At 34.9% G+C, this 26,736-nt stretch overlaps 1 pseudogene; it reads left to right on the top strand.

The window, feature by feature from the left end:
* The first annotated feature begins 13,278 nt into the window (after positions 1-13,278).
* The window catches only part of LOC100384930 (KATNB1-like protein 1 pseudogene), a 41,735-nt pseudogene continuing 28,277 nt past the window's right edge, over positions 13,279-26,736 (top strand).

The following is a 26,736-nucleotide window of genomic DNA, read 5'->3' as shown; positions in this document are numbered from 1 at the left end:
ATTGCTTTCCCTCTGGTACAGAAAGGGCATCTTGTCTGTGACGATACCACCCTGGCTGTGCCTGATCTCAGAAGGTACTCAGAGTTGGGCCTGTTAGTACTTGAATGACAGAGGGTATCTTTCACGTGAAGTCTCATCTCTTGCTTTCAACAAACAAGAGGAAGGTCAGAGAGCTATTCTTTCACTTGCTGTTTTTAAAGTGCCTTTAGTTCAAAATTATTCTTATGCCAAAGTGGTGTGTTTTGGTGCAATGTGTTCTGAACTTTAATTAACTAATTTGAAGGTAATTATTTGCATGTTACAGTCAATGTGCCAATTTATTACAATTTACTAAACGTAGAATTGGTAAATTAAACAATATGCACATTTATAATTTTGATATTGTTGAATTATCCTCCCAAAGTGTACTGTATTAGAGTATCAGGAACTGTGTAGAATATCTATTTTCCCAAGCTATTCACAGCTCTAATGTTCATAATTTTAATATTTAATATTTTAACTTATTTAACATTAAATAAAATTTCATATATTACATGAAATAAAAATAATTGGTTTATCTATTTTATTATTAGTTATATCAAATGTCTGTTCATGAATGTATTAACAATAGCCACTTGCCTTTTTTTCTTATTTTCTTATTTTCTTGTTATTCTAACCCTAACACTGCCTTTACCCTTTCAGATTTTTATATTTGTATTCTTATTAAGTTGTCAAAGTTCTTTATATGCTACTTACCCTTTAATTTAAGAAAATGAACAATCTTGGCAGTATTCTCAGTCATTTCTTTCCTCTACCAATAGTTAAACTTGAGGCCCCCCAGGTTAAAAAATATTCCATATATGCATTTGTATATATATATATATTGTTCTATATATATATATAATTAAAATTATATAACTGTTGTGTATATTTTTTATTTTGTTTTATTTTTTGCCTAGAACTGATCCATTATTTCCTTGGTCACTTTTGTGAAATCAGTATGAAAGACCTAAGGATTCCTAATATTCTAATTTGCAAAGTTAATAATTTTATTTTGGCTTATTTAATTTTTTGATTTGAGTTCCATAATAGGGATCATTTATTTTATATTTTAAGAATTTGATTTTTCTCTGCTTCGGGAAAAAGAATTTCATACTGTAGCCAGGGTGATCTTTTTAAGCCACAAATGTGATTTTTGTGTACAATCCTTTAGCCATTTTTATTTGCAAAGGCTTAACAACAGTGGAGCTACTCAAAGTGCTATACAAGAAGGGGCAGCAACAACATCATATGAGGTCTAATTAGAAATGCCAGTTCTAGAACCCTACCGCTGACCCACTGAATCAGAAATGATGCTGAAGTTTCAGAAGCATTAAACAGGATCTTGAATGAACTGAATGCCCAGTCTTTTTTTCTGGCTTCATTTTGGCTTGCTCACTTGTTGATCGCTGTTCTCCAACAATATGGGTTTTCTTGCAGCTAAATATTCCTTTCTATTTCAAGTTTTATCATATTTTCCCTTTGCTGGAAATAACATTTTTCTCCTTTTGTTTTATTCAATTTTACTCCTAATTTAACTTAAAACATAAATGTCACTTCCTCACGGGAATCTTCCTCCGCCATGAAACTATGCCCTTCTTTATTCTGTGTTCTAACATTTCAATATACTTTTGATTAGCATTTGCTTTGGGGTTTCTTAGATCTACCAATAGCTGACCCTTTGCTCATTGCTAATCATAAGAGACTGCTTTATTTTGCTTGATACTTAAATTCTCAGATTCATCAAAGTGCTTGAAACATATTGAGCCTATAATAAATATTGTTTGATTGATGAATGAATGAATGAATGAACAAATCCTCCCTAAAGTGTTTACTCACTATTTGGAGAGTAACTAAGCTCAAGGGTCACTTCCCGGATAAAGTCTTCCTCCTTTTTCTCAGGATGTTGGTTGCATCTCATTCTATGCCTTTTTGGCATTCCTAGTTCTGATATTTTCTTTCACATCTTATTTTAACTAGTGGCTTAACTACTTTTTTTTGTTTGTCCTTGAAAGTAGAGAGGCTCTCTCAATCTCTTTCTCTCAATTCCTTTTATTTTATTCTTGATAAAAGATTGTAGCATATCATACCTTCAAACATGACATTGTAATTAAATACACTTTAAGCCAGTTTTTGTCATAAGCTGGTTTTGACAGTTAACCCCTGCATTTCAATTTGCTTACTTTTAAAATGGAAGCAACTTGAAAGAACTTTTTGGAGGAAGACGTCCTATATTTCAGTTATAGTGGTGGATACCTAATGCTGCAAGATGAATAAAACTCATCAAACTGTGTACTTAAAATGGGTTATTTTATGTAAGTAAGTTATAACTCAACACAGAGGAAAAATAAAGACAAGAAACTCAGTCATGAAATAGTGACCCAATGATTATTTTTGGTATGAGCTTAGGGTGGGTTTTAGTTTTTTTAATTTGTTTTCAATGAACCTGAACACCTTTAAGCCCAGTGCTCTGTTTTGTCTCCTGCAGATGCCCCTCTATGACTATCTTACACCAGATTAGATTCTATTCTCATTTAACTTCCAAATTCAATGCTCTTTTTTTTTTCCAGTCTCTTACAGAAATATATTTTTATGATTTTGCTTCTACAAACATTATATCACAATCAAGGGTCATTGCTGAGTATTACACCTACCTGAGGATTTTGTGAATCCATGTTCTAATTAAGAGACTTTACTAAGGTTTTAATGCCTCCCCTCCCCCACATCCTGAAGTTTTGTTTGTATTTAGTCATTGTGGTCCAAGTGCAACTTTGAATAAATTGTATTTTAAAATTTAGCTACATGTTCACATTATTTTTGTATATTATAGAAATATCATTGATATAATCTTTTCCTATGATGATTAAAGTATAAGTCTTGTCAGGATAAGAATGTATTATATGCATACACATATATTCTTTTATATATACATATTCTTATACATATAGGAATCTACATATATATGATACTCTTGTGTATACTTTTTATATATTATATATATTCATTCTAACACAATCTATTTCCAGTTCATATTAACTTTTATTATTAATGTAAGAAGTTTGTTTCACATCGCATGTGGTATTAGAAATGTGCCATTATTTAGAACTCAAGAGACACCTGTCAAGTTTTGCAGGTGGGGTATTTTTAATTTTGTTACACCAGGAAATTGCTTTTCCTTCCACGTGTTTGTCCCCCTATCTCTCATCCTATCTTATGCTTCCAAATCCATCCTGACTCTAATAGGCTGAGATAATTAATCATCTTAGAAGCCGGCGTGCAGAACACAGAGTAACCAAGAGAAAAGAAAACAAAGGGGGTCTGAGTGCCATGCAGACACCTTTGATAAATACAAGAAGGGGACACACATTTCAAATTACAAAAGAAGAATTTTGTTATAATCTTACAAAAAGATACTTTCATGCTTACTTATTATCTTGAGAAAATCATCCCCCTGACACAATCTGGGTAACATGGATAATAGCATATTGCATGTAAAAAACTTAAAATATAAATTATTTATGAATCAGTCTTATTTTCCTTCACAGAAAAGCCAAATAGTAATTTCTGTGGTTAATAATGTAAAACATACATTCAACGTTACAAAATAGATTACTTTTTAATTTTACTAAGAAAAATATGTAAACTCAATTTATTCTATAAAACATCTTGAAATATTTTCCTATGAAAGACACTGGCATTAATTTAAGCAAAAACAAGAGAGGCATTTCCTGCCTGCCTATAAGATTTAAAGAAGTTATTCTAATCACTAACAAGTAATTTCACTTCTGAGCTTTAAGTTACTTATCTGAAAATAAAAATACTCGTCCTATTTTCTCTACGAGTATGTTATTAACTTTACACTCTCTCCAGGATTGGATAGATTCAGATGTCTTAAAAGTGATTCCTGAACTTGGCTGCATGCCAGAATCAATTTGCTAATTTTGAAGAATGCAGATTCCTGGGTTCTCTCCAGCCTCACAGAATCAGCATTTGAATGAAATAATGTTTTTACACAAGCCCAGCCATTGATAATGAAGTATTCTTGGCCTCAGACTAAAACTTATAAACCACTTTCATTATGGATTACTTAAGAAATGTAAGGACCTGATCTCAACTCTCAAATTTTGGAGTAGTAACAGAGTGAAAAAAAAGAGGGAAAAAATACATATAAGTGAAATAAGCCAGACTCAGAAAGACAAATATCACATGTGGCCACTCATATGTGGAAGCCAAAAAAAAATTGATCTCATGGAGATAGAGTAGAATGATGGTTACCAGAGACTGGAAAAGGTGGGGGGAGGGGCATAAGGAGGGGATGGTTTATGAGTACAAATATACAGTTAGAAAGAATAAGATCTAATGTTTGTAGCACATTAGAAAACTGTAGGTAACAATAATTTATTTCAAAAAAATTAGAAGAGTAAAATTGGAATGTTCCTAACACAAATAAATGATAAATGCTTGAGATGATCCATATCCCAGTTATCCTGATCTAGTCATTGCACACTGTGTACATGTATCAAGATATCAAATATACCCAATAAATATGTGCAACTATTATGTGTTCATAAAAGTTTTAAAAATGAAATAAAATATAAAAAAGAGTAGGAAAAATGAAGAGTAGGCACTAAGTATTGAAATTATGAAAGACAAAAGTAACAAGGACATTTTATCAGCTATTTTTAAATGAGTACATTTGTCTTGGTTGGCTGCTTTGCATTCAGAAACAATCATCTGTAAAGGTAGGGGCACCAGTAAGGCAATACTACCTACTTCAACTCTTCTTTGTGATGATTCACAAATTTACCAGCAGAGATGTTTTAAAAAATAATTTTGTACAAAGAAGGGATGGGAAAAAGAGAAGAAAATAACAAAGAAACAGTCTTGTATGCTCAGGATAAAAAGAAAAGAAACCAGTTGAGATAAGCCAAATACTAAAAGAATAACGCATTATTCATCAGTGAGTATGGCACATTCTAATCATTGACTTAAAAGATAAAAGCCAAGCCAATAGGTGAGTATGTGAGGCATGTGTGAGTCATTCACTGAGTGAAATCGGTGTGTGAATGAACCAAGAAGCCAGAGAAGCTGGAGGAGAGAGAAGAGATGAGAAAATGGAAAGCCAGGCATGCCCTGCTCTGAAGGTTAGCCCAACAGGACAAGCTTGAAATCTGGACGGTCCTTGCTGAGCAGTTAGTGTTCCTGGTTATGGTATTTTCATCTGGTTATGGTATTTTTTTCACAATATTGATTAATATTTCATGTCTTCCAGCCACAATTCAGAAATGTATAGAACATACTATGTTCTTAAAGTCTTTCAACTTAAGGAGAGTAACATAAAAAACAATGACTCAATATAGTATTTCTCTTCTGTGATACAAAGTCTCGAAATGGGAAGTTTGTGAAATCCACAAATTGAGTAATTTGTTGACAAGGAGTAAGTCTGTATAATTCTGCTACTTTATTAAAGCACTTGTGTAATATGTCATAATACTTGCATACAATAACGAGAGCTTTTAATTATTGGGTCCTAATAAATGCCCAGTATTCTCCCAAACATGCTTTATTCTTTAAATTTTCTAGCAATATAGTTATTATGGTCTCATTTTTTAAAATGTGGAAACTGAAATTCAATGATACAGTGATTCGCCCAAGTGAGGTAGGTAGGAAGTAACAAATCCAAAATTCAAACTAAAGACTCACTTCATAGTCTGTGCTCATTCCATTGTATTAAGCTTTCTGATCAAGATAGCTCAAAAAGTTAAGATATTTATTAACATAGTCAGATAATGAAGGATTGCTATTTCATGTTGACATAGCATCATATATGTACCTATAGTTAGTGATTCAGACTTAACAAGTTGTATGCCTGTAAAATTGTTTTGTAACTTTAGTAGAGAAATAATTTCTGTGTAAATCTGTCATCTAAAATAATTTACTAAGTTACTATGACTAAATTTGAGGATAAGGGTACAGCTTTCCAATTTCCAGCTTGGCAGTTGATGGTAAATCAAGTAATTCTAGGTTTAAGCAAAATTAGAGCATAACTTCTGTTATTTGCTTATTATTGTTATTATTTAGTGTGTTCTAATACCATTGTCTCACATAAAACCAATTAGAAAATGTTAAAGACCAAAAGCTTTCAAATATCTCACATATTTTACTGTTGTTTTCCAAAATAGAGGTAAAATATTTGGCCAGTACTGTTGTCTTTTAAAATCTTAAATATTAATAAAAGATTACTCTGCTCAGGCATAGTGGCACATACCTGTAACCCAGCACTTTGGAAGGTCAAGTTGGGAGGACTGCTTAATACCAGGAGTTGGAAACTAGTGTGGGCAACATGTTGAGATACCATGCCTAACAAAACAAAAAAATTAGCTGGGGAAGGTGGTGCCTACTGGTAGTCCTAGATACTTACAAGGCTGAGGCATGAGGATCGTCTGAGCCCAGGAGTTTGAGTAAACAGTGAACTATGATGGTGCCACTGCACTCCAGCTTGAATAAGAAAGTAAGGCTCAGTTTAAAAAAATATATATATATATATATATATAATCTGTCATCTTTGAGTGTATAAAAACTTTCCTATTATTAAGCAACAGTAGATCTTAACCTAAAGAAACAAGATTAAACTATGATTAGTTTTTAATATTTTTATATCAACTGCAAAGGTTATGTTGTTGAATCAACTCACATAGTTATTAATCAAACTAAAAATGTTATTACAGAAGACATTTTATGAGACAGTCGATCCATAAGAAAGATCATCTGCTGTACCTTCAGTCCTTAAAGTACTAACAATAAAATTCTGAATAGTGTTAATGCTGCCATCTGCTTTGAAGTGGGCATCCAGCAAAACTCCTGTTACAAAAATTACTTTGTATACAAGTCTTTAAGAACTGTATTCCACCCATAATTAAAAAGTCTCCATGTTAATGCCAGTATCTTCCTTAGATTTGTTAACATAATTCATTAGTTGAGTTTCTTTAAAATTATTCTAATTATAGGTAATATAGTAAAATGTATAAACTGCCTTTATATATTTCAAAATCAATATGAAATTTGGGCACAATTGCATATTTAGCCTTTTCTTTCCCCGTTTTTTTAAAAACTGCATTTCAGGATGTGACTTTGATCCTAGTTTTCTTATAAAGATTTAAATGCCCTGGATTTTAGCTGTGGGATTTAATTTAATAAACGCTGGCTCTCTATGTTCAAAGACAAAAACAAATTCTCTTTGCTTTATTCAGTTTGAAAAGATAGATTTTAACAATTTGTTGAAACGTGTATGAAATATATCTCAGAATGTAGATCAAGCTTCCTAAAGAAATGTTTTAATATAAAGATTTTAAGTAATACCATTTCAAATTCATTGTCTCGCTACTTACTGGTGTACTATCTATCTAAAATAACCTGTGTGTGGGGAACAATACTGCATTCAGGTGGTCTAACGGTGAAGGAGTGAGGAGGGTCCAGTCTAAAATGTGGTGGTCAGAGAAGGTCTTCTGAAGAGGTGACACAGGAGTAACAACCTGGCAGAAGGTGAGAGAGCAAACCACAGGTTGGAAATAAGTTCTAGTGCAATCAAGTCATTCGGCCGGGCGCGGTGGCTCACGCCTGTAATCTCAACACTCTGGGAGGCTAAGACGGGCAGATATGAGGTCAGGTAGCCGGGTGTGATGACGTGCGCCGGTAATCCCAGCTACTTGGGAGGCTGAGGCGGGAGAATGGTTTGAACCCAGGAGGCGGAGGTTGCAGTGAGATGAGATCGCGCCATTGCACTCCAGCCTGGGTGACAGACAGGGCCAGACTCCAACTCAAAAAAAAAAAAAGAAAAAAAAAATTATTTTAACAATTTTAAAGTTTGATACACAGTACACAGGTTGTCAACTGCAAAAGTCATGTTTTTTTTTTTCTTTAAAGGAATTATATCTTTTCATACTTTTTTGTCCTTTTACAAACATTTTCACACATAAACTTTCTATATCAAAACACAGTTTAGCAGTAATTGCCATATATGTAACATACGTATAAAATCTTCACTAAAAATTAAGTGAATAAAATTCCATTCCTAAAACAAATAATTAGAATATTTATTTTCAAATAGTTTGGTGGCAAAGTGTTCATACTGACTATTATTTATTCTTGAAATATTTAACATATAGTGCAGCATACATGTTTATATAATGCTCCTAATATATATGAGGAAAATATAGCGATACAAAATATCTTTTTCACAACATCAATCTAGAAGTACAGACTATATAGTTATTCAGACCTGGAACAGCATGTAAACATTTGTATATATGTTCGACCTCAGAAATTTAGGCTTATGTGTCTGATGATTTAAGGCTTTGTTTTAACCTCTGACTCTTCATAGCATCTGAAAGTACTCTGTAAAGCAAGAATCTACTATAAAATAGGAATACATTGGGGCTTTGAAACAACAAATGAACGAAAGAAATGAGTGGTAAGATGCAAGGAAGATTAAATACCGTTTTTCATTTTAAATTTTAGTCTCTGGTTGAACATTTCTTTCCTGCTATTTGGTAATTCTAAACATGTAGAAATTCTGTAGACATTTTATTCAAAGTCAATTTTTAAATAAAAACCAAAATCTGTATGATTTTACATTATTTGAAGAGGCTTTCAATGCATTCTCAAAGAAACCCTGAATTTCTAAGAAATAAAACTATAAGTGAAAATAGGAATTAGGAACATAGGAAGTCAAAACTATTCTATTGCTATTTGTTTGCATTGTTTAGTTTTGTCTTGATCTGTTTTCCAAAGGCATGGCTAGATGAAATGAGAATCTGACTAGAGTCCACATGCTCACACTTCCTCCTTCTCTCGTAGGGTAAACTGAGTGTTTCCTCTTACAAATCACTCACATGGATTGCAAAATAAGGTAAAAAGATGTTCAACAAGTACGATAAATTTATCAAATTAAATATTAAAAACTCCATATTAAAACATTAGTTTAAACTTCTTTTAACTAAGATTTCCGAAATCATAAATGTATTACCAAAGGCCTTAGCCCTGATTCTCAATCTATAATGTGGAAGACATTTGCCAGATGACTTTTATTAACACTTTGAAATTCTTAAGAACATGGACCTAAGGTAGTCAAGGAATGCCATCTTACTACAAACTTTGTAACAACACAAAAACAAATGTACCTGGGAACATCACAAAAGGAGTAAAGCCCTTATTATCACTGAGCTCCAGGTAATTCCACTATTCTTGTTTCATGCTTTCTGGAAACATGGCAAGGTAAGAGTCAGTATTCCCTTTTTATAGATGAGAAAACTGCCAGGGAAAAATCAATAACTTGCTGTATATTAGTTTTCTGCGGTTGCTGTAACAAAGCACTACAAACTGGGTAGACTAAATGACAAAATTTACTGTCTCATAGTTCTGAAGGCTGGAATTCCAGTATCAAGGTGCTATAACCAAGTACCACAGACCAGATGGCTTTTCAGCAATATAATTGATTTATCACTATTTTGGAAGCTGAAAGTCTGATGTGAAGGTGCCAGCATGATTGGGTTTTGGTGAGACCCCACTTCTCCTTATATCCTCACATGGCCCAAAGGAGCTAGCTCTCTGCCTTCTTTTAATAAGGGCACTAATCCTATTCACAAGGGTTCCACCCTCATGACATAGTTACCTCCCAAAAGTCCCACCTCCCTGAATACTGTCTAATTGGTGATTATATTTCAACATTTGAAGTTTGGAAGGACATGAACATTCAGTGTATCATACAAGGTATCTGCAGGATTGGCTCCTTTCAGTCCTTCCAGTGTGAGGAAAGATCTGTTCCAGGCCTTCTCCTTGGCTTCTAGATGGCCGTCTCTTCCCTGTTTCTTCATATCTCTCCACTGTTCATGTCTGTGTCCAAATTCCCTCTTCTTATAAAGACATTAGTCATATTAGACACCCAAATGACCTCATTTTAATTTGATTAACCCTGTCAAGACCCCATCTTCAACTAAGGTCAGATTCTGAGATACTAGAAGTTAGAACATCAACAGAGGAATGGGGGATGAGAGCCACAATTCAACCCATAATGCTTGCCAGGGTAGCTTTAGTAAATAGGCAAGGAAGTTGGAAGTTCAAACACAGGTATGCCTAATTCCAAAGCCTATGGTCTTCACACAACAGGGCACTTATATGAAGTATGATACATTCAGTAGATAGTTATGCATTAGGTAGATAATTGTTTGGTAGATAAATGACGGTCACTTATTAGTCCTAGAGCCAAGAAGCTTACTTCTCTGCCAAGGAAGGCAGTTGCCTAAGTGACCTGTGGTACGACTTAAGAGGACCCAGAATGCCATTTGCTCACAGAGGTCAGCCCAAATGCTACCTTCACTTGGATGGACTTTCCTAAATCCTTTACTATAACTAATAAAAATTTTTGTGTTTTCTTCAACTCACAGCATGAATAATACTTTCTGTCTGACTACACCGAAATATTATAAGCTATTTGAAAGCTTGTCTTCCAATAAAATAAAAAGAAAATTAAACTCAAGAGAATGAAAAATGAAATCTAAGGAAACGTACATTAAAGCCACCATAGGTTACCACGACCCAACTACTGGGATGATTAAGATTTAAAAATACTCACAATCCCAACTGAAAGTCTCGTACTCATTTGATTAAAAGAGTTAACTTTTAGAATTAAGAGATTTAGAAAAAATGCTTGCCAGGTAAAAACAAACACATTGAAAACTAAATATAAGAAGACAATTTAAAAAGCAGACAAAGGAGGAAAATAAGACAAATTATATATAGTAGTATTACAAAAACAAATGATGGCTGCTTTCTCATCAGAAAGAAAAAATCAATGATATAATTAAAGTACTGAAAGATTTAAAAAAAAGGCTTAGTCTAAAATTCTATATCCTGTAAAAATTACCATAAGGCAATTGCTTAAAATAAAGAAATTTTCAGCTAAGTTGAAAAGAGTTTGTTGGGAGAACAAGTATACAACATGATAAGCCAAATGAAATTAAGTTGTAAGGAGGTAATACTAGGTAGAAATTCAGATCTACTGGTAAAATAAATAGCAGAGATTATAAATATGTTAGCAAACAAACAACACTTTTATCCCTGTTCTTAAATTATGCAAGTAACAATTGACTGATTAAAGCAAAGAAGAGCTGTATTAATCCATATTGTTTCTGTAGAGTGAAATGTTCACCTTCCACCATGTCTTTCTTTGTACATTGAAACTCTGTGCCTCAAAGGCATGGTGTTTAGAGATGGAGAGGTAACTAGGATTAGATAAGGTAGAATTAGAGGCCTTATAAGAAGAGAAAGAAGCATCAAAGAGCTTGTTCCCTCTCTCTTTGGTATGTGAGGAGACAGTGAGAAATGTGGCCGTCTATAAGCAAGAAAGAGCCCTTACCAGAACTTAGATAGGATGCAACTATGATCTTGAACTTTCCAGACTCCATGACTTTGAGAATGGATTTCTGTTATTTAAGCAATCCAGTCTATGCTATTTATTTTTTTATGGCAGCCTGAGGAAAAAAAAAAATAGAAAGTCTCATACATTGCAGATGACAGTGAGAAATTTTATAGCCACTCTGGGAAACAGTCTGGCTGCTTCTGATAACATTAAATACACACTTACCATATGACCTAGAAGTCCCACTCCTGGATATTTACCAGCGAAGAAAGAAAACTTATGTTTACACAAACATCTGTGCAAAAATGTTCATAGCAGTTTTATCTATAATAATAAAAACCTGGAAATAACTCAAATTTTCTTCAAAAGGTGAATGAGTAAACAAACTATCATTCTTCCATGCAATGTAATAATACTCATTAGTTTTTTAAAAAGAACTACTGATACATGCAACAGTTTGAACAAATCTGAGTAAAATAACCTAATAACAAAAGTTTATACAGCTGACCCTTGAACAATGTGGAGGTTGGATGCCAACCCTCCGCAAAGTCAAAAACCAGTGGGTTACTTTGGATTTCCACAAAACTTCACTTCTAACAGTCTACTATTAGAAGTAGTTGACTTGAAGTCCTGTTGAAGTTTTACCAATAACATAAATAGCAATTAACACATATTTTATACGTTATTGATATTATGTACTATATTTTCATAACAAAGTAAGCTAGAAACAGAAATGTTACTAAGAAAATCATAAGAGAAAATATATTTACTATTCATCAAGTGGAAGTCGATCTTCATAAACGTCTTCATTCTTGTCAACTTCATGTTCAGTAGACTAGGGAAGAGGAGGAAAAGGAGGGATTGGTCTTGCTGTCTTAGAGGTGGCAGAAGTGAAAGAGGTAGAGGAGGTGGATGAGGCCAGCACACTCAATGTGGAACCAAAATACAGATTTGGTAGCTCACTGCTTGCAGAATCCAATTAACAAGAGCCAGGTCTGGTTTAAAGAAAGCGACGGGGGATAGTGAGGCAGGAGAGTTCCCTTGACCCCTTCACGGGGCTTCTGACACAGATGTGTGCTTAAAACCTTTGTGGGAGGGGGAGCACACAGGTGAGCAGGTACAGCAGCCAGGGCAAGTACCTATGGGTGCTGGCAGGAATGAACCCTGAACCAGCCTGCAGCAGTATCTAGATGTTGCCCACAACCTCTGGAGCCCCAGAGAGTGTGTGTTACAAACAGTGGTCTTTTAGCTTTGCTATCTATGAATGACTTAAGGCTTAGTGAAGAGTCAGTGTGACAGACTTTTTGGGTTCCTGCACCCAGTGTGTCCTGAATTCTTGTCTGGCAACCAGGAAGAATCAGATCACATGAACAGATTGAAGGGTGGTGTATGCAGAGGATTTTATTGAGTGATGGACGTGACTTTTAGCAAGATGAGAAACTGGAAAGAGGATGGAGTGGGAAGATAATCTTCCCCTGGAGTTTGGCTGTCCTTGGCTGACCTCTTCTCTGACCATCCCCAGCCAAACTCCTCTTGATGTTCAGATGTTTCTCTTCTCTCCTTCTCTGCTATGCTGAGAAGGACTTTTTTTTTTTATTATGAGTAGAAGGTGAGGGGTGTGGCAGGCCAAAAGGCAACATTCAGGTGTGAAAACAGAGTGAAGTATTCTTTTAGGGGTATGGGCCCATGCTTGAGGGTAGAACACTTTGCCAGGGACCCTGCCCTTTTCTACCCAGTATTTCCCTGCCTCCTGCCCATATTAAAAGGAGTAAAGTCTTCCAGACCTAAGGGTACCACTTCACTTTTGGAGCATAAAGCAGGTGCTTTTAAAGGTGGGGGTGGGCATGGCTGGCATGAATGGCTTGAAAGGAGCAGGTGGGGTTCATCCAACTGCTTCAGGGCCTTATATACTGGATGAGTCAAGTTGGCATCTTTATGGGCAGAACTATGTTGTAAAGGTGGCTGAAACTCACCAGGTGAGAAAGGTTCTTAGTAGGCATACTTAGGTTGCAAATTGATGGTTATCTCTCAAGGCATTGCCTTGGTTAGAGAAAGTTCTGCCTGGAACTTCTAAGCACATAGTTAGATGAATTTGTCCTGTAAGGAATTTCTGGTAAAGGGGAGAGAAAAGGTTATAATTGCATTTCTAAAGAGCTAAGTAGGAAGTGGGCAGCAGAGGGAAACAGAAAATAAAAAAGAAAATAATAATAAATAGTAATGTATTCTCTTTTTCTTAGAAAATAGGAGTACTCAGTTACAGGCGTAATTTTTATTTAAGAAAATATGCATAAAAGTAGACCCACACAGTTCAAACCTGTGTTGTTCAAGTCAATAGTATACATATGATTACATGTATACGATATCCTTTAAAGGGAAAATAATATTGATAGATAACAGATGAATAGTATCAAGGATTCATGCGTGGAGGTAGAGTGTGACTATGAAGAAAGAGAATAAGGGAGCTTCCTGGGTGATGGAATTTTTCTGTATATTAATTGTAGGGTTGGTTACATGAATTGATATGTGTGTTAAAATTCATAAAGTTGTACACCAAAATAAAGTCAATTTTATTTCTTATTTTATTTTATTTTGTTTTTTGAGACGTAGTTTCACTCTTGTTACCCAGACTGGAGTGCAATGGTGTGATCTTGGCTCACCACAATCTCTGTCCCCTGGGTTCAAGCAATTCTGCCTCAGCCTTCTGAGATTAGCTGGGACTACAGGTGCGCACCATCATGACCAGTAATTTTTGTATTTTTTAGTAGAGACAGGGTTTCACCGTGTTGACCAGGATGGTCTCGACCTCTTGACCTCGTGATCCACCCACCTCAGCCTCCCAAAGTGCTGGGATTATAGGCATGAGCCACCGCTCCCGGCCGTCAATTTTATTATATAGTAATTCTTAAGATAAAATTAAAATGTCTCTCCTCTTTCAACATTGAGGGATTAAAAAATATTAATTAAATTGTATTCCCTTATCTTCATTATAAGCCCAAAGATTTCATATTTCCTACTTGTACTTGGTATTTGCCTTTTTATAAAACGAATAAATTACATCTATATGAGAGCACTAATGGAAGGGATATGATTAATTTTGCAAAAGATGCATTATAATTTAAAAATGGACTTTTCTTTTTTTGATGGAGTTTGACTCTCGTTGCCCAGGCTGGTGTGCAGTGGTGTGATCTCAGCTCACTGCAACCTATGCCTCCCTGGTTCAAATGATTCTCCTGCCTCAGCCTCCTGAGTAGCTGGGATTACAGGCACATGCCACCACACCCGGCTAAATTTTGTATTTTTTTAGTACATGTTGGCCAGGCTGGTCTTGAACTCTTGACCTCAGGTGATCCACCAACCTCGGCCTCCCAGAATGCTGGGATTACAGGAGTGAGCCACAGTGCCTGGCCTAAAAAATAAATTCTTTTAGTAAAATTTAATTTTTTGAATTGTTTCCTTGGGTATTGACAAGGTTCTTAGAATGGTACACGCTTAGTCTTAGTGTGAAATATCTTTTGTCTCACATCCTCTCTTAAGACTAGAAGTTAGATATGAAGAGAATCCTAGATTGTTAGTAATTTTACCTTAGTATGTGTTATTGCTGATTAGAAGACTGCATGAGGAGGAGTAGAATTTTGCTTTCTTGTAAGTCAGTTTATCTTGCCATGTTGTTGCTTATAAAATTTTCTCATTGTTTTTGTTCTTCTACAAATTCAAAACGCTACAGCTAGATTGCTTGCTCATTATTCTTATTTAATCTTGCCCGGAACTCTGATTCCTCAAATTAAAGACTCAGCTCATCCTTAAATTATGGAAAATTCTTGGCCATTATCTCTTTGAATAGTTCCTATTCTCTATTCTTTCTTTTTTTCCTCTAAGAAATCATGTGTTTTTCGGTTTCTTTTTCTCCCAACTTAGTTTTAGGCCCTAAATTCCTTTACAGACATCAAGTTTTCCCAATTCTTTTCTCCATTGGTGAGTGAGCTTTTCTAGTTTCTCAATAAAGAACACTTCAAGGCTTCAGAATTTATGTAGGGACCCAGTTATAATTTCCCAGATATTCAGAGCTGTAGCCCTGTCTCCTTATTCTGTCTTGTCATTAGAGCCTGAACTTTTACTGCCCAGACCCTGGGTCTTTATTTAGTCTCGGTCGGCTGCTGCAGTTTCAGCCTTCTCTTTACTATACTGGCTTTGATTTTTCTCCTTCATTTTTAAGAATTCTATATTTTTATTCTTTTTTTAGAACTTAGAAATATGTAACTTATTATTATATTTGCTCCAATATTTCTATATGCTTCTTTCTCTCTCTCTCCTAGTGTGTGTGTTATGTGTGTGTGTAGGGAAGGGGCTTTGACTGCCCATCTGTATCAGCTCATTCCACCACAATGACAAAAAGCATTTCAGATATTTACTAAGGACTGAGAATAGCCTTAGAAAAAAGTAAACTGTAGATCCATGGAGGATAGAATAGCGTATTATATTTCAGTTAATTATCCACTTGCATTATCCAGAGAAACACAAATAACTAGAGAAACACAGTGTTCTTACAGTTTTAAGGATTTATGCTTGGGGGTGCTCAATAAATAGTTCTTCAATGAATGATTATGAATGAAGATGTCTAGGATATTGTAGACTGATGTGTGGAGTATGAGCCATCAACATTTTCCTAATTTTTGTTTGTGGTATACTCACTATTTATTGAAAAAATAGATCCATTGAATTCTTTCTATCTTCCAAAGCATCATTAATCTTCAAAAGTTTACTATCTAGTGCAATACATGTTTGTGTGTGCATGTTTGCTGAAAAGTAATTCCACCAATATGATATATGCCTTCTAAAAGCCAGGGGTGTAGCAGTCATTGTAGAAACACAGAATAAAAATATCCTTGGCCTTCTCAGAAAATATTAGTGAAGGCTTCCTATAGACAATTGCATTTGAACTGAAACATAATGGATGAATATGAAGCTGGTATTACAGTGACAATCAGTAAGGAAAGACCATTTCAGGCTATGCATACAATATAAAATCAAAGGCAAAACAGTTTGAGGAAAAAAGAAGTAAATGCACTGGAGAATTGCATAGTTGTTTTGGGGTGGGAGATGAGCTAAGAAGGCATTGTGGGAGGTAAATTTTAAAACATTGACAGAGTCAAATCATGAAAGCCATGTTGTGTCTTCCTAAGAGGTTTGAATTTTATTGTGTAGAAGATGCCATGTCATTAAAGGATTTTAAAAGGGAAATGATACGATCAAATTAGGGATTTATAAGGCATGTTCTTCGAGCAATGTGGAGATGATCTGGAGGTAAATAAGACTATTTAACTGCCTGGCAAGAAAGTAGAAGGCCCTCATCTCAGGTATTAAAAGCAGGCCAGTGTGGAGGAGAAAGATTGCAGAAATAACTAGGAGGCCAAATCCAGAAGGCTTGCAAAATCTGGAATACATGAAAGGATTGAAAATACCAGTTCAGGCCAGGCTCAGTGGCTCTCCCCTGTAATCCTAGCCCTTTGTGAGTCCAAGGTATGTGGATCACCAGGTCAGGGGTTCGAGATCAGCCTGGCTAACATGGTGGAAACCCTGTTTCTATTAAAAATACAAAAATTAGCTGGGCATGGTGGCGCATGCCTGTAGTCCCAGCTAGGCTGAGGCAGGACAATCACCTGAACCTGGGAGGCGGAGGTTTCAGTGAACTGAAATCACAACACTGCACACTCCGGCCTGGGTGACAAAGCAAAACTCTGTCTCCAAAAAAAAAAAATAAAAAATAACAGTTCAGTTAACTGGAAGCATTCAGCTCACGTAAATTCTTATTCAATATGGATGGCATCTAAAAATTGGAATTGTCAATTCTATCATGAAAAGAATAATAATTATTCACCCAAGCCCTAAGGTATTCATTAAATTTTTAGCTAATGCATTTGTAAAAATTTTTCTAAATTATCTGAAAGAGGCCATACAATATGCCAAACTTAATGTACTATATAGCTAGCTTTTCACCTAGCCAAGACAGTCTTCTACAACACTTAAATGGCAAACCAAATGTGAATTATGGACATATTTCTTTCACCAAATTCAGGCAACCTCATTTAAAGTAGCAACATCTGTGGACAATGTTTAATTGCTTCTTTTCAATTTAATTGAAAAAACCTAGTACAACTTAAGAAAGAAGGAGCCAAAGCAAGGCACGGAATTCTTAAATACAGCTTTTGCAGTAACATTTTGAGCCATTTCTAGCAGTTGAAAAATGCTGATTCGTTGCCTAGAGGGTTATGCTAAGGAAAACAAGACAGAAATTTAAGCTGTAGAATTCATGAAAACCTTTATCATGGCAAACAATAGTGAAACCCAACATTGCCTGGAAGGGGAAATTCGAGTCTGCAATCTGTTAGACTTTATGCACTGATAAGTGATAAGATTCTGTGCTGCATTTGAAAAGAATACAGTAAACACAATTCTAGACAGACCTGCCTTAGGCTTAACATGACACTTAAGTGCTCTGTAAGCAAAAAAAAAAAAAAAAAAAGATCTTCTGGACATTATAAACTGCTTGTATTTTCCAGCATTAAAGCTAAAATGTCAACTAATATCTATTAACAGGAAATCAGTCCTCTTTACTGTGTTTCACCCAGTCTATATATAAACTTTGATGCAAACAGAGAAAATAATTATTGCTTGAAGTAACAATATGTGTGAATATTTTAAAATCCTATCACAGAAGCTCTTTAGTTTTTTTTGTTATTCCCATTGCAAACAAATAAACAAACTAAACTAAATGCCATTAGAGTAGAATAAGTAAATACTTGTAGGTAAATCTGAATTGAAATTCATTTTCCACAATGAAAAAGCAATGACTAATAATTATGTAACCATTAACATTAATAACCATATTTCTTTAATATGTAGGTTTCCTGTGGGAATTCTCAAACTGGGAGAGAGAGAAACAACAGTATCTTTTATTATATTGAGCCACACATTTGATGACCTAAAATAAAAATTATTTGGCTTTCCGAATGTAAAGCATTCTGCCGATGCCTTGAAACTGTTACCAGCAGCCGAGATGTGAGTTATCTCAAGTTACTGGCAGAGTATCCATGAGTCCCTAGCACCTTCAGTCCTTGCCTCCTCAGAAGAAAGAATTTGACTGAGGGACATAAAGCAGAAAAAGTGACAAAGGCAAATTCCAGAACGGGAGTGGAAGTTTGTTTAAAAAGGCTTTAGAACAAGAAAGAAAGGAAAATTTGCTTGAAAAAGACTCAAGTAGATGACTGAAAGTTCAAGAAAGAAAAAAGGGCAAGAGAAGACAGAAAAAATAAAAGGAGCCTTTAACCTTGATCCTAGGACTTAAAAGCTCACCTCTTCCCCATAATTCTTTCCTTAGGGTTAGCTTCCCGCATGCGCAGAGCCCTCCTTACCCCCTTACCTCCTTACACTTGGGAAGTGAGCAAACAGTGTGTTCACGGAGTTATACACACGCACATCTGAGGCTTTCTTCCTTTTTCCCAGTAGAGTGTACCTGGAACATCATACTTCACCATTTTTGTCTCTTAACAGGTTTGCCCAGGAAGCTGTTTCTCCCTGAGATCTGCATTCAGTTAACATTTTTAATGTTAACAGGAGTGAACCATCAGGAGATTTCTCCCTGGTAGGTGAATTATTGTTTTTAGAGAGGCAAAGCAATAATCGCAGGACCATCACCCAACATTTTTAGTGGTTGGCAGTAGAGCCCTCTCCTGCCCCACTCATGCCTAACTACCAGCAACAAAACTAGGGCAATCTGTGAAAATGTACATGGCACTTATTCAAAAATTATGCTTATAATCCCAACACTTTGGAAGGCCAAGGCAGGAGGATCATTTCAGCCCAGGAATTTGAGGCCAGCCTGGGTAACATGGTGAGACCCTGTCTCTACGAAAAATAAAAAGAATTCACTGCATGTGGTAGTTTACATCTGTGGTCCCAGCTGCTGGGGAGGCTGAGGTGGGAGGATTGATTGAGCCCCAGAGGTCAAGGCTGCAGTAATGTAGAATCGTGCTACTGCACTCCAGCCTGGGTTACACAGCAATATGCTATATCTAAAAAAAAAAAACTAATTAAAAATACAAATTACAAAGAAGAAAATAGGGTGATTTAAATACATTTACTAAATTAGTATTCACTATTAGAGCATATGAATTTTCATACAGTGGAATATAATATGAAATTTATATGGCATTTGCTTAAAATTATGGAGTGATTTGGGTTGGGGAATAAAATTAATTTCTACAGTTTAACACTGGGGCACATTTTCTTTCTAATAATCCTACATACGTGGTATTATCCATAAAATTTACAAATACATGTACATAATATAAATCATGTGAGAAGTTTATCAGTCACATGGCTTGAATTTAAAAAGCAGAATTATAGTTTTTCTCTTATAATCTTGAATTATGTAAACTTTAACACGTTTTCTCTTTTGTATTAACTTTAAGGGCACATTTTCTAATTATTAACAAATTTGCATTTTGTTCTTTGGCATTTTCAGATGTAAGACTTAGAAACCTATAAAAAAATCTTTACTTTTAATATATCAAAAATTATTAAAGTTGTCCTTCCTTATTCACGTTTTCACTATCCAGGGTTTCACTTTCCACAGTATCAGTTACCCATGGTCAACCATAGTCCAAACACTGTAAATGGAAAATTTTAGAAATAATTCCTAAGTTTTAAATTGCTTGCCATTCTGTGTATGTGATGAAAATCTCATGCTGTCCTCCTGCTCTGTCCTGCCAGGGATGTCACCCTTCCCTTTGTCCAGTATATTCACACTGTCTGTACTCTTCACCTGTCATTCACTTAGCAGCCTTCTCAGTTATTAGTTTGACTGTCATTGTATTGCAGTACTTGTGCTCAAGTAACCCTCATTGTACTTGTGGCCACAAAGCACAAGAGCAACGACAGACACCATGCGAAGTGATGGAGATGCAAAAATGAAAAAAGTCTTCATTGAAAAGCCATAGTGAATCTATTTTTTTTAAAAGCACACATATAAACAATTATTAAAATATGGAAAATTCCAGTAAAAAGAAGAAAGTATCAAAGATTGAGCAAACATTTGTCAGGTATAGGAGGGACTATTCAGGATGTAGACACTTGAAAGAGAAATTAACAAATAAGAATAGTGTTAAGGCCAGGTGCAGTGTCTCAAGCCTGTAATCCCAGCACTTTGGAAGGCTGAGGTGGGCGGATCACTTGAGGCTGTGAGTTCAAGACCATCCTGACCAACATGGAGAAACCCTGTCTCTACTAAAAATGATATTTGGGAAGCTGAGGCAGGAGAATCACTTGAACCTGGGAGACAGAGGCTGCAGTGAGCCGAGATAGTGCCACTGCATTCCAGCCTGGGTGACAGAGCAAGAAAAAAAAAAAGAATAGAGTTAAAAGAAAAATGGAAGTGAAATGGGCCAGTGATAGAGCAAGAGGATCTTTCCCATCGAAAGTCAAAATGTATGAAATTATTTGACCTTTTGAGAAAATTTTTTCAATGTGGTATTGCAATATTTGATAAGAATAAACGTGCTTATACAGATGGGGTTGAAAGAAACATAGGGACATAGGGCCAAATCTGCCATGTTAAGAATTTGAATTATTGTCTTTTCCTTGAAGGTGACAGAGTCAAATATGAGTTTTAGCCAAGGAATAACATAGTCAAATTTTCACAATGAGAAAAAAAAAAAACTGAAAGTGGTTTGGGGAATGAAAGACAAAAGCTAAGGACACAAACTGCAGAAAAAGCCAGGGGCCTATAATTATGTCCGGGAAAGCAAAGATACTTTTAAAGACAGTAAAGTGAATTCAATTAGGAGAGAAAAGGTGTTTCATTTCAATTTTCCAGTATCAATATTTAAAATCATGATTTTTTTCCACTCATTAGGTTTCTTCACAATCTGAAGAATAAAAATGACACTAATGTTTAAAACGGCCTATTACTGTTTTCAGTTTAAGCAGTAAAAATGTAAGTACCTGCACTAGTCTAATTTTCTTAATCATTAGCTAGCTAATTATATCTTAATTAGTTTAAAAAGTTTCTAATTAGCTAAGTTTCTGAAGAAACTTAGTTTACTCTTTACTTAGTCTACCGTCTTACTTTATTCCTGAAGAAACTTAGTTTACTGGGGAATATCTGATCATCAATTAAAGTAAGTCATATAAAAAATAAAAATTTTCTGTATCTGAACATAGATAACTGATACAGTTTGGCTCTGTGTCCCCACCCAATTCTTACCTTGAATTGTAATAATCCCCACATGTTGTGGGAAGGACCAGGTGGGAGGTCATTGAATCATGGGGCAGGTTTTCCTGTGCTGTTCTCAGGAAAGTAAATGTCTCATGAGATCTGATGGTTTCATAAAGGGAAGTTCCCCTGCACTTACTTTCTTGACTACTACCATGTAAAACATGCCTTTGCTCTTCTTTTGACTTCGGCCACGATTGTGAGACCTCCCTAGCCATATGAAACTGTGAGTCCATTAAAACTCTCTCCTTTATAAATTATTCAGGCTTGGGTATGTCTTTATTAGCAGCTTGAGAATGGACTAATAAAATAACTGACTGTTATTTCCAATTTGGCATATTTGCATATGTATCTGGTTCACAAATGCATAGGACATTGTGTTGCTGTGTGTTAAAGCATTTCACCAACCAATTCTAATTGTTGTGTACTAAAACTTATCTTGATGTTTTGAAAATTTTCATAGTACTATGGTAAGCATACTTGTGTAAAAATCACTGGAAACATCTCTGATGATTTCTTTGTGATAACTTCTACAAAAGGTAAAGGCATTTTCAAGTCTCTTGAAGCTGCTCTAAGGAAAGCCTGTGCCCATTGCATTGCTCATTTTTATCATTAATGCTCAGTATTATGTTTTAAATATTTTAAAATATAAGGGAAATTAACCATTATATCTTTATTGCTTAAATTTATATTCCTTTGATTACTAACAGAGTAAAGATGTTTTTCCATAGAATCTGAAAAGACAAACATTTTTATCTTTTTGAAACTTCAATATACAACATATGCTTATTCTTTCAAAACATCCAAATAAAACACTACTAATAAAAGTAAAAAATTATAAGGCAAGACATTTTTCTCCTTCTTTGTATTAAAATTTAAACAGATACAAATTAACTTTAGAAATAAACCTTTTTAACTAAATAATTAAAATTATGAGGCAAATTAATCTGGTTTAGTCACCATTTTTTTGACCAGAAAGGGATTTGTTGGGAATAGAAAGAAATTAATTAGACCGTTTCAGATTTTCTTGCTATTTTATTAGTAAACAAGAATAAGGGGCAATTTCTGTCAAACATACTTGTAAGAAATAACCACAAATTGCTATTTACTGTATATAAGTCTAAGATTGTGAATCTCCAGCTTTAAAACAAAAATACAGAGGGAATTAGACTCTATACAACTAAGGACCCATGACACCAGGTGTCAAGACAAGCTTTCATGATGCAGACCACACACAGTCACCTTGAGTTATTCAAAAATATAATTTCAATTTTACAAATTGTGTTTAGAAATTGACATGAATTGATTGTCTGTACTTGATCAATGAGGTTCTGAAAAACTGATAACATGTAAGTTCCAAAAACAGAGGAAGTAAAGACAGGAAAAGTTAAGTGGTAAGGGAACTTGTTGAGAAAATGACAGTGTCATTATACTTACTATTTGAAGATTTCCACAGGCCTGGAGATATTATGATAATTTAAAAATGTTGAATGTGGCATTTATTTTCAACAAATAAAAATGTATCAGAGAATTACAGTACAGTTGGAGTCATTTTTACATTTATAGACCTTCTGAAGTTATGCACTTAATTATTTTGTATTTATCAGCAGAACAAAAGAGCAGCATTTCATTCCCTTTGTGGTTCCTGCCATCAAATGTTGATTTGATAGAATTAAAAAACTTTTGATAATTTCTGCCCTTGAATAATGCTAAATTTAAATAGACTATCTTTCATTTAATATATGTTCAGATAGTATTTGTTTGCAGTCAACTGAATTTAAAGGCTTATTATTTTGTACTGAAAGTCTAAGCTTGTATTTTCTGCTATGCAACAAGGGAAATTCAGGACTGATTCGGTAGCATACTTCCAACATTTATATTCACTCCTAGGGTATCCCATTAATATTGCAGAGATTGTATTATTGTTCTATTAAATTTTTATTTAAAATGTAACTTAAAAATCAAATCAAACAAATACCACCATCTGTATATTAACTTTAATAGAAAATCATTGAAGAAAAATGAATTACATTTGTAATTAACTAGCAAATAAATACTTATCTTAATGCAGGCTTCCTGTAGTTTTTAGCTCAAAAAAAAAAAAAAAAGGCAAGTAGAAGCTCCAGGGAATTTCAAAGCTGTCTTGGTTATCAGCTTATCCTTGTAAGCTTCTGCTTATCTTATCAAGTAAGGCATCACTTTTGCTTCCTTCTGCTAATAAGGTCTGGAGCAGAGCTTTCCTTTAGCAATTTAGTAATTCCTTTTGCAGACAGAAGTGTTCAGTCTGTTGGCTCTCCCCTCACTTATCTCTCTATTTAGTTGTAGTTTTTTCTTTTTCTTTCTTTTTTTTTTCCCCAGGACAGCAAGAGATCCAAATTCATTTCTTTTCCTGGATTTTTAAGAGTCTAAAGATCCAAAAAAGTATATCTTTTCCCCCAAAGCATTGATTCTAAGTAAATTTTGGTTTTCTCAAGGTCTGTGTTGGAATATAGTTTCTGGGGTAAGTCATAAAACATGCTTCAATATGCCTGAATTCACTTTTATACAAAACAATGAATAAATTACTTAGGTCTCAGTACCTCAGTTCCTCTTTTTGTAACCTTGTGATGCAAATGAGTAATTCACAATGTAGTTGCAAAGATAAATGAGTTAATATAAACACCATAGTTGCATGTTTTTTGCCACTACTATTAATATCACTCTTAATGGTGATAATCTCTTTAGAGTATTTGGCATAATAATTATTATTATTGTTATATTAAAGAATAACCATTTTAATTTGCAAATGGCAGCTTTAGAAGACAAATTTCCCATTCAGTATTTAGTCAATATGAGGGCAGTCAGATATAAACAGATTATGGCTTCATCAGGATAAAGTGAAATTAAAACAGTTGAGGAAGATGGAAGCAAAAGAAGGAGGAGGCATTAGTTGATTATATTTGGAAGCAATGGGAAAAAAAATCAGAATACAGCAAGGCAACCAAGTGCAGTTGGCAGTTTAGGCATCATCGTTTGAAAGGTGAAGTTAAGGCTGGAGTACAAAATGAAGGACATAATGTGTACAAACTATGAGGTAATCTTTTTAATGAACAAACAGCTTGTCAAACCCTTCCTGGAATTCTGCAGCATGGCAAAGACTCCTAATCTGAAGAGGAATGTGAAAACTTGAAGAGGGTTCAGAGGACAGCCACAAAGATAATGAATTGGTTGTAAAGTAAGACCTACATGAAAAGGTGAAAAGATCTGGAATTATTCAATTTGGAAGCAAGAACTTGGAGGTTATTTACATCTTCCTGTTAAAAATATATGGTCTCATCTCATGCTTCTTCATGAATTAAAAGGAGGAAATAAATTTAAATCTCAGAATAGAGAATTTATGGAATTTAAACAATAATTTAACAAGCAGGTTTGTTACACATCATTAAAGTCTCCTGAGAATGGTCTACAAAATGTACATGCTCCTTGAAGTTGTATAATTTATTTATGTGTTTATTTTAGTTAACTGCAAAGGTGCAGTCTTTGATGAAGAAGAGGAATGGCTCTGATGACCTAGAAGGGGTCTTTCTAGCCTTAAATTTCACTGAAATCCAGAGTTAAGTATTAACAGTCTACTAAATCATTGCCACATTTCTAGCCTTGCCTCTAACTCATTTGTTTTAGACTGTAGGATTGAGATGGAAGGTGAGGTGATTTGGACCAAGGTGAGTCTGGAAGAAGGGGCCAGTGTTAGGGAATGGAGAGGAGGAGGGAAGGTGGAACAGTTGAGAGAATGGCATTCCACACAAAAAGATAACAGTTTAAAGGCAAGGAGTGTCAAAGAGAGTTTACACATTTGGGCAATGGGGCATAATTTGGGTATGATCAAGAAATATTATACGTGAAAAGGGTGGTAGGAGATGGCATACCAAAGAGCTTAGCTGGCAGAAGACGATGAGAAGCTTTTAATTTTAGAATAAAACTGGCCTTCAACTCTTAGGAATGTTGACTTGAAGAGTACTTAGGAGGGAGATGCTCTGATGAGATTTCTGTTTCAGGAAAATCACACTTGCAAAGATGTGAATGATGGATTACGGACAGGAGGCATTGGAGGCAGGAAGAGCTGGTCTATATTCAGCCGGTCCAATTGAAAGATAACAGAGGTCCAAACTGAGCTATAGTGGGCATAGGGAAGCAAAGCAAAAGGGAGGACATTTAGAAAGTTGAGTTTGAGATAATTCATTAGTTTGATGTCTCCAGTATTTAGGAGAAAAATGATGATAAAAAAGAGAATAGTTTTTTTAAAAAGCTTTCATCTTATCAGTGTATTCAACAAATGGATAATTATTATGGATATGGATTAGGCATTGTATTAGGTACTAAAGATACCAAGGTTTTTTCAGTATGTAAACACAGGGCCTCGTTTCCTTGGGACAGTTCTGATTGACACTGGTTATCCTCATCCACTGATGGATAAACAAAATGCGATATATACATAAAAAGGCACAGTGTTCAGCCTTAAAATGGAAGGGAATTCTGACACATATTACAACATGGATGAATCTTGAGTCTTTCAGTCTCTACAGATTTGACTCCTATATACCTCATATGAGTGATATTGTACAGTATGTCTTTTTGTGATTTACTTATTTTACTTAGCATAATGTCCTCAAGATTCATCCATATTGTAGGATGTGTCAGAATTCCCTTTTTTAAGGCTGAAAAAAAGTCATAACTTGAAATTCCTTTTTAATATTTTGATATAAAAATAATGAATGCACGATTATATGTATATGTTGTCATTTGTCTATTCCCCAAATTCTTCCGGCAGTATTTGTGGTTAATAATACCCAATCATGTGACTTTGATGTTCTAAAGAGCTATAGCATTCAGTGTGGTCCCATAATTTTATGTTGGTATTGAGGGACTGTGTTATAGAAGCTTCTCTTCCTGGGTCCGCAATGGGCATGGTTTCAAAGGCAGGAGTTTCCTGGCTCCACGCCTCCATCCGGGAACCAGAGGGATATCAACTATAAAGTTCTTCGTCTGGGTTTCC

This window comes from Callithrix jacchus, chromosome 2 (genome assembly GCF_049354715.1).
Source record: "Callithrix jacchus isolate 240 chromosome 2, calJac240_pri, whole genome shotgun sequence".
Taxonomy (NCBI): domain Eukaryota; kingdom Metazoa; phylum Chordata; class Mammalia; order Primates; family Cebidae; genus Callithrix; species Callithrix jacchus.
The sequence above is the reverse complement of the archived record's forward strand: the minus strand, read 5'-3'. Positions and strand labels throughout refer to the sequence as shown.